General features: G+C 37.0%; 1 pseudogene; it reads left to right on the forward strand.

Annotated features, from left to right (window-relative positions):
- The first annotated feature begins 290 nt into the window (after nucleotides 1–290).
- The window catches only part of LOC111819746 (exosome complex component MTR3-like), a 107995-nt pseudogene continuing 95013 nt past the window's right edge, over nucleotides 291–13272 (forward strand).

Here is a 13272-nt window from a genome sequence, read left to right on the forward strand (position 1 = left end):
GCGCAGGGTGGGGGCACACTGCAGACAGGTGGCCAAGGGACCAGGAAGAGAGCAGGGAGTGAGAGTGCAGGTGCCAGAGCACTGCTGGTGATGGTGGCCCTGGCAGTTGCCACCCTGCTGGTGCAGGGGCTTCGTGATCATGTGCAGCCACTGCCACCAGGAGCCAAGAGCTTACTTTCGCCCCAGGCCTCACCAGCAACCCTGCCAGAGCCCACAGCAGGAGCTGAGGAGCCATGGCAGGAGTTGCCCTGCTCCGGAAGTGAATGTTTGCATGGCTGCTGGGCGGGTGAATGAAGCCAGGAAGAGAAGGAGAGGAGGAGGTGGAAGAGGAGGCACTGGGGCGATGGTATGTGCCGTGAAGCCCTGTTGCTCTTTCACTTTGGGGGTTTAGGGTCTTTAAAAATCATTAGGGAAAAATAATAAACAGAAGGATAACTGTTTTCCTTTAAAAAAAAAACCTTAGGGGACCATGGAGGTATTTGTTGTCAGAAGTTGCCTGAACTGACATTTTGCGGCACATGACTGTAGTAAGACCAACCAACCAGAGAAACAAACACTGTATTAATATTCCTTTGTGAAAGAGTCAAAACATAATAATAATAAAAAAGTACTCCTGATTTATGGGTACAACAGTGTTGTTGTTAGGTGCTGTCAAGTAGGTTCCAACGACCCTACGTACAGCAGAACAAAACACTGCCCAGTCCAGCTCCATCCTCACAATTGTTGTTATGCTTGAGCCCATGGTTGCAGCCACTGTGTCAATCCATCTTGGTGAGGGTCTTCCTCTTTTTCGCTGGCCCTCTACTTTACTGAGCATGATGTCCTTCTCCAGGGACTGATCCTTCCTGATAACATGTCCAAAGTATGTGAAATGTAGTCTTGCCATCCTTGCTTCTAAGGAGCATTCTGGTTGTATATACAATGTTAAGTATATATTAAACCCAGTAATATATCAAGATTTTTAACACAATGAGCAAATTTTGTTTCAGGAATGCAAAAATAGTACACTGTTTGAAATCTATAAACATACTGCACCATGTCAATAAATTAAACAGGAATTAGATAATTATTTTATAATTAATAGATACCAAAAGGCATTAACGTTAACAGCAAGCCTAAATTTAAATAGAGAATAAATAAAAGCAATTTAAATGTTATGGAGAATTAACCCCACACTCAAAAAAAAAGCAAATATCATACCAGATAAAATAAATATGGAGTTATCCTATATTCTGACAGGTTATCTATCTGGTTGGGGGCATATGGAATTCAGGGAAAACAAACAAATAATTTTTGACCTTTAAAATAATATTGTGGAACTTCATAAAACCAAGCATTCTTAAAATGAAAGTAAATTGATGAAGTTAGTAGATCTTTATATATTAAATTGGGACTTTAGTGAGGTATAAAGAGTGTAAATATCATATGAGCATTGAAATCATAGAATGATTGTAAAAAACAAACAAGGTGCCACTGAGTTAATTCTGACACATATGTGTCAGAGTACAACTGCACTCCATAGGGTTTTCAATGGCTATGATCTTTCAGAAGTAGATTGCCAAGCCTTTCTTCTGAGGCACCTCTGGGTGGCTTCAAGCAGCTGACCTTTAAGGTTAGTAGCCAAGCACTTAACTGTTTCCACCTCCCAGGGACTCCTAGAATGATTATAGAGCCATGTATATAATTTGTACTTATTTTATATACCTATATATTTCACAATTGTATCCATGAACTATAATTACATATTTATATATATGTATATATATACATACTTTTTTTTTAACAGTTCCATTTGCTACAGCACAGCTGTCCCCAAAATATGCTTCATGAAATAATCATAGCTTATATGTATTCAGAAACTGGGCCATCCTTTGTTATCCTGTGACACTATGACATAAGTAAATATTATCATCCCCACTTTGTTTATAATTGGAACTTGGATATGTTAAATATTTGTCCCAAATTAGAGCTACAAAATGATAGAGCTGGAGTTTGAACTTGGCAGTGTGCACCCTGGAGTCTGTGCATGCTAATCGATTATACTCAACTTCATATCTATTGATAAAGGTTTAGATTAAAAAGTGTCTGTGGTAAACTTGGTTTGGGATAGAGTTAAATAACATTAATTCCCTTATTGCCGGAATTTTCAATGTCTTTTATACATTGTGAATATGTAAGAAGTATAAATTTAAATAAAGATAAGAAGGATATGATATACAGACCTGCCCAAACTTACTGACCACAGAGTTCTTTTCTTTCCCAAAAACATGTTTGTTATTAGTATTTCAAGGAATTCGTTTGTGAACTGCTACTGAAATAGCACATATAAAACCATTATCACTAGACGGCATTTATTCGAGATCAACAGATAAAACAGTTTCTAAACACTTTTAAATGATATAGTTTGATCTATTATTTGTGCATATACAAGTTGGGTAGCTCTAGGAAAAATATACAACAAAAGCAAAGTCCATGTTCTGTACCTTCTTTCTCACTCCTGATGGTGCTCCCACTTACATCCCATTGATTCCTTATTTATGCTGACTTTTGGGAAAACCACCTATATTCCAGATTAGAGTTTTTCAAACTTTATTGTACATAAAAATCACCTCAGGGGATCTGTTTAAAATTCAGATTTTCATTTGCTAAAGCTGAGATGGAACACAGGATTATGCATTGCTAACAAACTTTTAGGTGATTTGCTGGTTTTTGAGCTACTGCTGCTAATTTTTGAGCTACACTTCTAGTAACAGTGCTCTAAGGCATTTTCTCTCCTAAGTGGTGTTTGGCGAAAAGGTTTCTAGAGTCATCAAAGTCTGCCCCAACTAAATTCTGATACCATATAGTTGTTATATTGAAAAAGATAAAAGCTAAAATATTTCATAATATGGTAAAAATATGATAATAACAAAGTGCTTTTTCCTTCCTCTAAATATTTGTACTTTAACAAAATAGTAGATAAACATATTTTAAGAAGAGATATCTTAAGTGGAAACTTTGCTTCCTTTTTGAGATAAATTGTATTTCTTTTGTGGTGTCCTAAAATAATAATGTTGAGATATTTAAAGGGAGATGATCATGTAGGACTAACTTAAAAGGGAATTTGGTGAGATCGGTTCACTCAGAATTTGTGGGTGCATTTTTGCTAAGACTTAATTATGTCCAAGGGTCTGCAGGATTGTCCGTTGAAATATATTATGTGTTTCACTGTAATGCAGAATGTAGCACAGAGGTAAAGACTCATAAAGAAAATTAAAAATCATGTATTTATGCATTTTTGAAAACTGAGTTATGTTTTCTGGAAAATGTGTGAGACAGAGAGAGAGAGATCATCATTAAATATTTTATCCACAGATTAGCCCAGGTTTAAGATATTGCCTATTCAATTTCTTTATCTGTAAAATGAGGATAGTATAATCATCTAATATAATTTTGCTAGGAAAAATTGAATGAATATAAAATATTCAGTGTAGTGTTAGAATAAAATAAGTAATTAAATTCACCACCAGTCTGTCAGTTTGTTGTACTGTGCTGGCTTGTGTGTTGCTGTGATCCTGGAAGTTATGCACCTGTATTTCAAATACCAGCAGGGCCACTCCTGTTGGCCATGTTTCAGAGGAGTTTGTGGACTAAGACAGAGTAGGAAGAAAGAACTGGTGGTCTACTTTTGAAAATTAGTCAGTGAAAATCCTATTGGTCACAATAGAATATTATCCAATATATTGTGGAAGAAGAGCCCTGTAAGTTGGAAGGTACTCAGAACATTTAGTGGCCACAACAATGGGCTCTAGAATACCAGGAATTGTAAAGATGTCACAGGACCAGGCAATCTTTTGTTCTATTATACTTGGGGTCTCCATGAGTCAGAGATGAATCCATAACAACTGACAACAGCAATGAGTAATTAACTAGAACACAAGTCCCTGGATGTTGCAAACGATTAAACACTTGACTACTAACCAAATCGTTCCAGTTCAAATCCACAGACGCCTTGGAAGAAAAGCTTGGTGATGTACACCTGAAAGATCATAGCTAATGGAATACAGTTCTACTCTGAAACATTTGAGTTTGCCATGAGTCAGAATTGACTCTTCAGCAACAAGTTTCACAATATTATTTTTTAATTCTCTCGGTTCTTATTCTAAAAACTTCCTGTCAGAACAATCTTAAATTATTGGTTTTCTATAATTCCTATTTGGTCTTATAAAGAGAAGAAGAGAGAAATGGCTTGAAGCCTAAGACATGCTTTGAAAAATGGGCTTCTAATTTTGCATAGAGGGGGTTATAGTTTTTCATGTAGGTAGAAAAGGGCCTATGCTTAAGTTTTAAAGGGAAATGACTTTGATTTCTTCAGCATGATTCTTAAGGAATCTGGCAAATTAGTATTCCCATACTCAAAAACAAACCATATAATAAAACTAAGCAAGTGACAGTTTGTCACTGTTTCCTATAAATCTACTATGCCCCTTTTTCCTCATCCCTTTGTCAACACATCATCACAAATTAAGGTGTTTAAAATCATTCTGAAGTGGTGAGACTAAGTATGGGAAAACGGAAATCATAATATAAATTTAAAATATATTAAGTTTATTTCTATTAACTCCTTTCCAATAATAAAGATGAAATAATATTGGCATAGATCGTTTATTTAGTTCATTTGTATTACTAAACTGAATGGAAAATGGACTAAGTACAATTAAAAAAGTAAGAAACATTAAAAATCCTAGTGCATGTCAAATGAGAGAATTAATGAAATAGAATAAAAATGATATAAATATCTCTCTATTAGAATAAACTTAAAGGAGCCTCCTGAAAGCAATCCTCTATGTAATGGCATATTTCTGGTTTACATGGAAAAGATAAAACTGCAGTATTATTTTCTTAGCAAGACTCTCTGTAATTTATTAGATCCCAAGATACTTATCTTACTGAATTTTGAATATAATGTTGGTGCTTTAAACAGTATTGTTAATTAATGTAAGTAGGCTTCATTATTTTGTGAAATCACACATTGTACTCCTAAATATTAATCTCTAACGAATTTATTTGCAAATGAGCATTTGCGATGAAAAGGAATTAACCATTATTACATAGCTGGAACAGTTGCAGATTTTAAAATTGGCGAGCTGAAAGCATTTAACTTAGACAGTCTTACCTGCAATATAACAATATAATATGATATGATATAATATACAACATGTAACTGTATTTGTCATACTGTGGTGGCTCGCGTGATGCTGTGATACTAGAAGATTTGCCACCGGGGTCACCATTGGTCAACAGGTTTCAGCGGGGTACCCAGACTAAGACAGACTAGGAAGAAGGACCTGGCAGTCTACTTCTGAAAAAATTGTCCATTGAAAACCTTATGAATAGCAGTGGAACATTGATGTAGTGCCTGAAAATGAGCACCTCAGATTTGAAGGCACTCAAAAGACCACTGGGGAAGTGCTGCTTCCTCAAGGTAGAGTTGACTTTAATGGCATGGATAGAGTCAAGCTTTCGGGACCTTTGTCTGCTGATGTGGCAGGACTTAAAATGAGAAGAAATAGCTGCAAACATACATTAATAACTGGAACATGGAATGTACAAAGTATGAATCTAAGAAAATTAGAAATCATCAAAAATGAAATGGAATGCATAAACATTGAATACTAGGCATTAGTGAGCTGAAATGGACTGGTATTGGACATTTTGAATCAGACAATCATATGGTCTACTGTGCCGGAAATGACAACTTAAAGGGAAATCTTCTTCCATTTGTCAAAAAGAACATTTTGAGATTTATCCTGAAGTTCAACACTGTAGGTGATAGGGTAATATCCAGATGCCTACAAGGAAGATCAGTTAATCTGTTATTCAAATTTATGCACCAACCTCTAAGGCCAAAGTTGAAGAAATTGAAGATTTTTACCAACTTCTGCAATCTGAAATCGATTGAACATGCAATCAGGATGCATTGGTAATTACTGGTGATTGGAACATGAAAGATAGAAACAAAGAAGAAGGAATAGTAGTTGGAAAATATGACCTTGCTGATAGAAATGACGCTGGATCACATGATATAATTTTGCAAGACCAACGACTTATTCATTGCAAATACCTTTCTTCAACAACATAAATGGAGACTATACACGTGGACCTTGCCAGATGGGATACACAGGAAGCAAATAGACTACATCTGTGGAAAGACACAATGGGAAGGCTCAATATCATCAGCTGGAACAAGGCCAGGGGCTGACTGTGGAACAGACCATTAAGTGCTCATATCCAAATTCAAGTAGAAGCTGAAGAAAATTACAGCAAGTTCACTAGAGACAAAACATGACCTTAAATATATCCTACCTGAATTTAGAGACCATCTCAGGAATAGATTTGACACATTGAACACTAATGACTGAATACTAGAGAGTTGTGGAATGACATCAAGGACATTGACATGAAGAAAGCAAGAGGTCATTAAAAAGACAGGAAAAAAAGAAAAGACCAAAATGGATGTCAGAAAAAACTCTGAAAGTTACTCTCAAATGTAGAGTAGCTAAAGTGAACGGAAGAAATGATGAAGTGAACAGAACAGAATATTTCAAAGGTGGGCTCAAGAAGACAAAGTAAAGTATTATAATGAAATGTGCAAAGACCTGGAATTAGAAAACCAAAAAGGTAGAACATGCTTCTCATTTCTCGAGCTGGAAAAACTAAAGAAAACTTTCAGGCCTCGAGCTGCAATATTGAAGGATTCATTGAGGTAAATATTGAACAACACAGGAAGCATCAGAATAAGAAAGAAGGAATACACAGTCACTATACCAAAAATAATTGGTCAATGTTCAACCATTTCAGGAGGGAGCATATGACCAAGAACCAATGGTACTGAAGGAAGAAGTCCAACCTGCCCTGAACGCATTGGTGAAAAAAAGGCTTCAGGAATTGATGGAATACCAACTGAGATATTTCAACAAATGAATGCAGCACTGGTGCTCACTCGTCTATGCTAAGAAATTTGGAAGACAGCTGCCTAGCCAACTGACTGGGAGAGATCCATATTTGTTCCCATTCCAGAGAAAGCTGATCTAACAGAATGCAGAAATTGTTGAACAATATCATTAAAATCACACGCAAGTAAAATTATGCTGAAAATCATTCAAAAGCAGTTGCAGTAGTATATCGATTCAGAAGAGGACATGGAATGAGGAATATCATTGCTGATATCAGATGGATCTTGGCTGAAAGCAGAGAATACCAGAAAGATGTTTACTTGTGTTTTACTGAGTATGGAAAGGCATTTGATTGTGTGGATCATAACAAATTATGGATAACATTTGGAAGAATGGGAATTCCAGAACACTTAATTGTGCTGAACTTGCACAGAGATGAAGAAGTAGTCTTTCATCAGGGTTGTATCCTTTCACCATACTTATCCAATCTGTATGCTGGGCACATAATCTGAGAAGTTGGACTATATGAAGAAAAAAGGGGCATCAGGATTGGAAGGAGACTCATTAACAACTTGCAATATGCAGATGACACAACCTTGCTTGCTGAAAGTGAAGAGGACTTGAAGCACTTACTGATGAAGATCAAAGACTACAGCCTTCAGTATGGGTTGCATCTTAAAGAAAATAAATATCCCCACAATTGGACCGATAAACATCATGATAAAGGGAGCAAATACTGAAATTGTCAAAGACTTCATTTTACTTGAATCCACAATTAACGCCCAAGGAAGCAGAAGTCAAGAAATCAAATGACATATTACATTAGGCAAATCTGCTGCAAAAGACCTCCTTAAAGTGTTAAAAAGCAAAGATGTCATTTTGAGAACTAGGGTGTTCCTGATCCAAGCTATGATATTTTCAATTGCCTCATATGCATGTGAAAGGGGGACAATGAATAAGGAAGACCAAAGAAGAATTGGTGCCTTTGAATTATCATGTTGGTGAAGAACATTGAATATACCATGGACTGACTGCCAGAAGAATGAACAAATCTGTCTTGAAAAAAGTACAGCTGGAATGTGCCTTGGAAGAGAGGATGGAGACACTTTGTTTCACCTACTTTAGACCTGTTATAAGGAAGGATTAGTCCCTGGAGAAGGACATCACGCTTGGTAAAGTAGAGGGCCAGTGAAAAACAGGAAGATCCTCAGTGAGATGGATTGACCCAGTGGCTGCAACGATGGACTCAAGCATAGTAATGATTGTGAAGATGACATGTGACTGGACAGTGTTTCCTTCTGTTGTACATAGGGTCCCTATGGGCTGTAACTGACTCAATGGCACGTAACAACAATATAATAAATATAATATAATAAAATAAAATAAATCATTTCTGTCACCAAGGCCATGTTTTACAACTACTTTTCCTTCTTCTTTGTTTCCAACTTTCACATTCCAATTGCCAGTAATGAACAATGCATCTTGATTGTGTGTTTGATCAATTTCAAATTGTAGAAGTTAGTAAAAATCTCAATTTCCTCATCTTTGGCCTTAGTGGTTAGTGCATAAATTTGAATAATAGTTGTATTAACTGGTCTTCCTTGTAGGCATATGGATATTATCCTATCACTGACAGTGTTGTACTTCAGGATAGATCTTGAAATGCTCTTTTTGATGATGAATGCAACGTCATTTCTCTTTATCATTCATGGCATAGTAGACCATATGATTGATTCATAATGACCAATACCAGTCCATTTCATCTCAGTAATGCCTAGATATCAATCTTTATGTGTTCCATTTCATTTATGATGACTTACAATTTTCCTAGATTCATACTTTGTACATTTCATGTTCCAATTATTGCCGAATATTTTCAGCTATATCTTCTCATTTTGAGTCGTATCACATTCGCAAATGAAGATCTGGAAAGCTTGACTCCTTTCATGTCATTAAGGTTGACTCTACTTTGAGGAGGCAGCTGTTCCCCATTGGTCTTTTGAGTGCCTTCCAACAGGAGGGGCTCATGTTTTGCCACTGTATCAGGCAATGTTCTGCTGTTATTCATAAGATTTTAACTGGTTAATTTTTTCAGAAGTAGAAAGCCAGGTTCTTCTTCCTAGTCTTTTTTAGTCTCGAAGCTCAGCTGAATCTTCCCCACCATAGGTGACCCTGCTGGTATTTGAAATACCAGTGGCATATCTTCCAGCATCACAGCAACATGCAAGCCACCACAGTATGACAAACTGACAGACATGTGGGGATGATATAATATAAAATTATAATATAATATGATTCAATAGATGATAATTTAATGTAATATGAGACACATTTGAGAAAGTGAATTTAGGAGACAGGAATGAACTGAAAGAGACAATCATGAGAACACCTGAGGGCAGAACCTTCCAGACAACACAAACCAAGAGTGAAGTCCCAAGGTGGGAGAGATCTTGGAGTATTTCAGTAACAGAAAGACAACATGTAAGAAGAGTGGCATAAGACAAGCTCTGGGAGGTTGGCAGGGGGCAGATCATGATGCGTCTTGTAGACCTTGGTATGTTATTTCATTCCAAATATAATAGAAATATATTGAAATGTTTGATTTGGGAAATGGCACATCTTATTTGCATTTTAAAAAGCTTATTTTGACTGCTTTGTAGAGAATGGCCTGTGTGAATGGCAAGAGTGGAAGCAGGGAGGCCAGAATGAGTCTATAAGAATTCCAGGTGAACCATTGCAATAATTTGGGCTTGGGAGAGAAAGAGAAGGAATGCTTTAAGGATTTACCTTGATTTTATCAAATAAAGAGTTCAAGTGTATGACATGTATATAAAGTGTAAAAATGGGAGATAAGCAAAGATTATATTATGAAGGACCTTGTTAGACATGTTAGGAAATTTGGATTTTTCTATAGGAATCTATGGAGCTGTTGAAGGATTTATAAACAGGAGTATAAGGTAATGAGATTTGGGTTGCAGAAAGAAAATGTGGGTGGAACTATAGATAATGTAGGAAGTGACTTAGATTCCAATCAAAGGGAAAAAAGATAACATACATTGGCAGTAGTGCAAGTGAAATAGGCTGGTGACCTTAAATCAGGATAATAACAATGAGATGGAGATAAGCAAATGAATTCTAGTGACAGGAAGGTCCAGGGACGTTCCTTTAAGTTTATTCTACTATCAAAAAACCAAACCAAACCTGTTACTGTTTAGCGGATTCTGACCCATAGTGACCCTACAGGACAGAGTAGAACTGTCCCATAGGGTTTCCAAGGAGTGGCTGGTGGATTCGAACTGCCAGCCTTTTGGTTAGCAGCCGAATGCTTAACCACCGCGCCACCAGGGCTCCCGCTCTAGTATAGTCTAAGCTAAATAAATCATCTTATTTTCAGTTATTACTTGATCTGAAATGATTTCAGATATTAATATTACTAATCGGAACATGTTGGTCCTTCAGGAATAGTTTTCATGTATTTTGGATGATGAAATTTTTTATATAGAAAAAAGGCCTGCTATACCTACAGGCTCCTGGTGAGGCTGTGAGAGTGAGTCCCGAGTGCACATGGTGGATGTAAAAACTGTAGTCTTTTGTATTTCTCTGTGCTCCTAGAGGCTCTTTTTTATGTACTTAGAGGATCTTCTTATTAATTCCCTTTTCTGAGTACTCAAAACCTAAAGGGCTATGGAACCAACTGACTCTAGTAAATGACCAGGGTGCTGCAAGAGTACTGGGTGATTTGACCAGTACTGTTTACCATCTCAATATTTCCGAAAGGATTTAATTAAAGGATTGGTGTAGTTGTCATGCTTATTCATTAAAAAAATGTATTTCTGGAGGCATCTTGGAATATTTCAAAGGGTATCAGACTTGGAGACAGACAGCCTCAATTCAAGCCCCTGTCCAAGCACATACTAGCAGTGTGACCCTGGACAAAACCTTGACTTCCAGAGACCTCAGGCTCCTTACCTGGAAAAAGATAGGTGATATCTGACTTATCTACTTCAGAGGGATTGTTGTGGTATCTATATCTATATCTATATATATACATATATATACACATATCTTGCAAGACAAAGGACATTTAACCCACCAAAGTACTGTGCAAATTGGAAGAATTATTATGGTGCCTGAATGCTGAATTGTCACATATGGCATTTAGAAAGGAGGAAAGAATCCCTTGTTTATGGTGTTTCCTTTTCACCCAGAGATATAGATAGAGAGATACAGAGATAGGTATATAAATAGATTAAAAACAACAATTCCAACTCATAGCTATCCTATAGGACAGAGAAGAACTGCCCCATAGGGTTTCCAAGGAGCAGCTGGTGGATTCGAACTGCTGACCTTTTGATTAGCAGCCGAGCTATTAACCACTGCACCACCATATTTTTGTATTATGCTCACTCCATTTCATTAATTCTCTCTTTCCATTGGCATGCACTAGAATTTGTAATGTTTACTACCTTTTTAATCAAGAGGAATTAATGATTTAGTAGATGTGAAAAACTGAGAATGATAAGAATAACACTCAGTATTTTAGCTTAGATAACACGATGGATGATGCTAATATTCACAGAACTATAAAATAAGAGAAGGGAAACAAGCTTGGGAATGGAAAATAAAGAATTCAATCTGAGGTCTTTGTGGGATGTTAAAGTGAAGATATCTGGTAGCCAGTTAGTTATAAATTAGCTCACAGATTTAACTATAGATTTGCAAGTAACATTAGCTTAGAGATAGCAAAGAAATTCATGAGTGTGGACAGACTTTATTGTTATCTTTAGAAAACATCTGGAGAATAAAATTTTGAGTATAGAGCAGAGAAGTGGGATAAAAAATAGCACAGGCTTTGCCTTGAAGCCTAACGGGCCTCACGCCATGGACATCCCAAGAGCCCTAATGTCAAAATCCCGCCACAACACCATCTTCTTGATCTGAAGGAGGGCACATTGTCTGTGTGGTCTATCCCAGAGAGAGCAGATCTAGGTAACAGGACCATGCATCTTATGAAAGTAGGATCAGGCCATTTGGGTAGGGAGAACACAAATCAAGAGCCTGAAGCATCGTTCAGAAAAGGAATGGCACAATCTCCTATTTGACATTTTTATTTGGTGCCATGGATTTCTTGCCATGTGGAGAGAAGTATTGCCAGAGATGAGCCACAGTACAGCCTCTGAAAAATTAGCACCAGGTCAACTATCATGTTCTCTGGAGTCTAAGGGCACTACTGTAAATGGGAGATATGCAAAAATAGAGAGGATAAAAATAAACCAGAAAAAAGGATTATTTAGAGAAGTTATAGCAGAGAAAATCTAACACTTGTGATAAGGTCCACAGGACAAAGAGTGGTATTATTTGAAATAGCTTACATTATGGAAAGGGCAGTTTGTTTGGAAAACAGAATTATTAAAGAAGATGAGGCTAGAATATTCAGGGACAATATATTGAACAGTTTTGTGTAACAGATTAAAAAATTGAATGTTATACTAAAGACAATGAGAAACATTGATTTTTTCTTTTAATTGTACATGAGCAAATGCAGTTTAAAAAGCTAATTGAGGTAACAGGATGGAGAATGGAAAGTACACAATGGTAGATTTAAGAATTTCTAAAAATATTTGATTTATTCTATTTGAGTAAATCTGATTAGATCAGTCTGATTTATCCTGTAAAGGATGAACAAGTGAGTGTGTTCAGTTTAGTGTTTTTGTTGTTGAAGTTTCAATAACATTAGATAGATAATACGGACTTCAAGACAACATGGACCTATAGGCAGAAGCACCACGCTGTCCCTCCACAGCAAAGATCTGAAAAACAAAGCCAAAAAGAGAAAAAGGAAATCCTGAAACCCTAAACATCAAATGAAGAGATAAAGAACTCAGCCAAGCACCAAATGGAAAAAGAAACCGACAGAAAACAGAGAGCAAAGAGGGATATATGCAGAGGTCCCCATCAGCTAATGCAGCATGGATCTGCCATCTAGGACTCTTATTAGAGATCAGTGAACAGAGGGCACGAGAAAGCAGCTTCACAGGGCTTCCAGCAGGAGACAGAACAACTGGTAACCAGTGATATATGCTTTCCCACCCCCCACCCTTCTTCACCCCCACACGGCCTGCTCTGCTTCCTGTTGCAAGTCTCCTGCCATGAAGCACCACCTTCACTCGGGTGTCACTTGGCTTCCACCTGTCCGCACTGGCCAGCTCCATAAGTGTCATTTGTTGGCTGCTGGTACTGCTTTTTTCTACTTCTTTAGATTTCTTCCTTACTTCTCACCACTTCCTGCTCCTTTCTTTCAAATACCTGGCTCCATGCACCATGTTTGCTTCTTCCT

The sequence above is a fragment of the Trichechus manatus genome, unplaced genomic scaffold (assembly GCF_000243295.1).
Source record: "Trichechus manatus latirostris isolate Lorelei unplaced genomic scaffold, TriManLat1.0 scaffold00017, whole genome shotgun sequence".
NCBI lineage: Eukaryota > Metazoa > Chordata > Mammalia > Sirenia > Trichechidae > Trichechus > Trichechus manatus.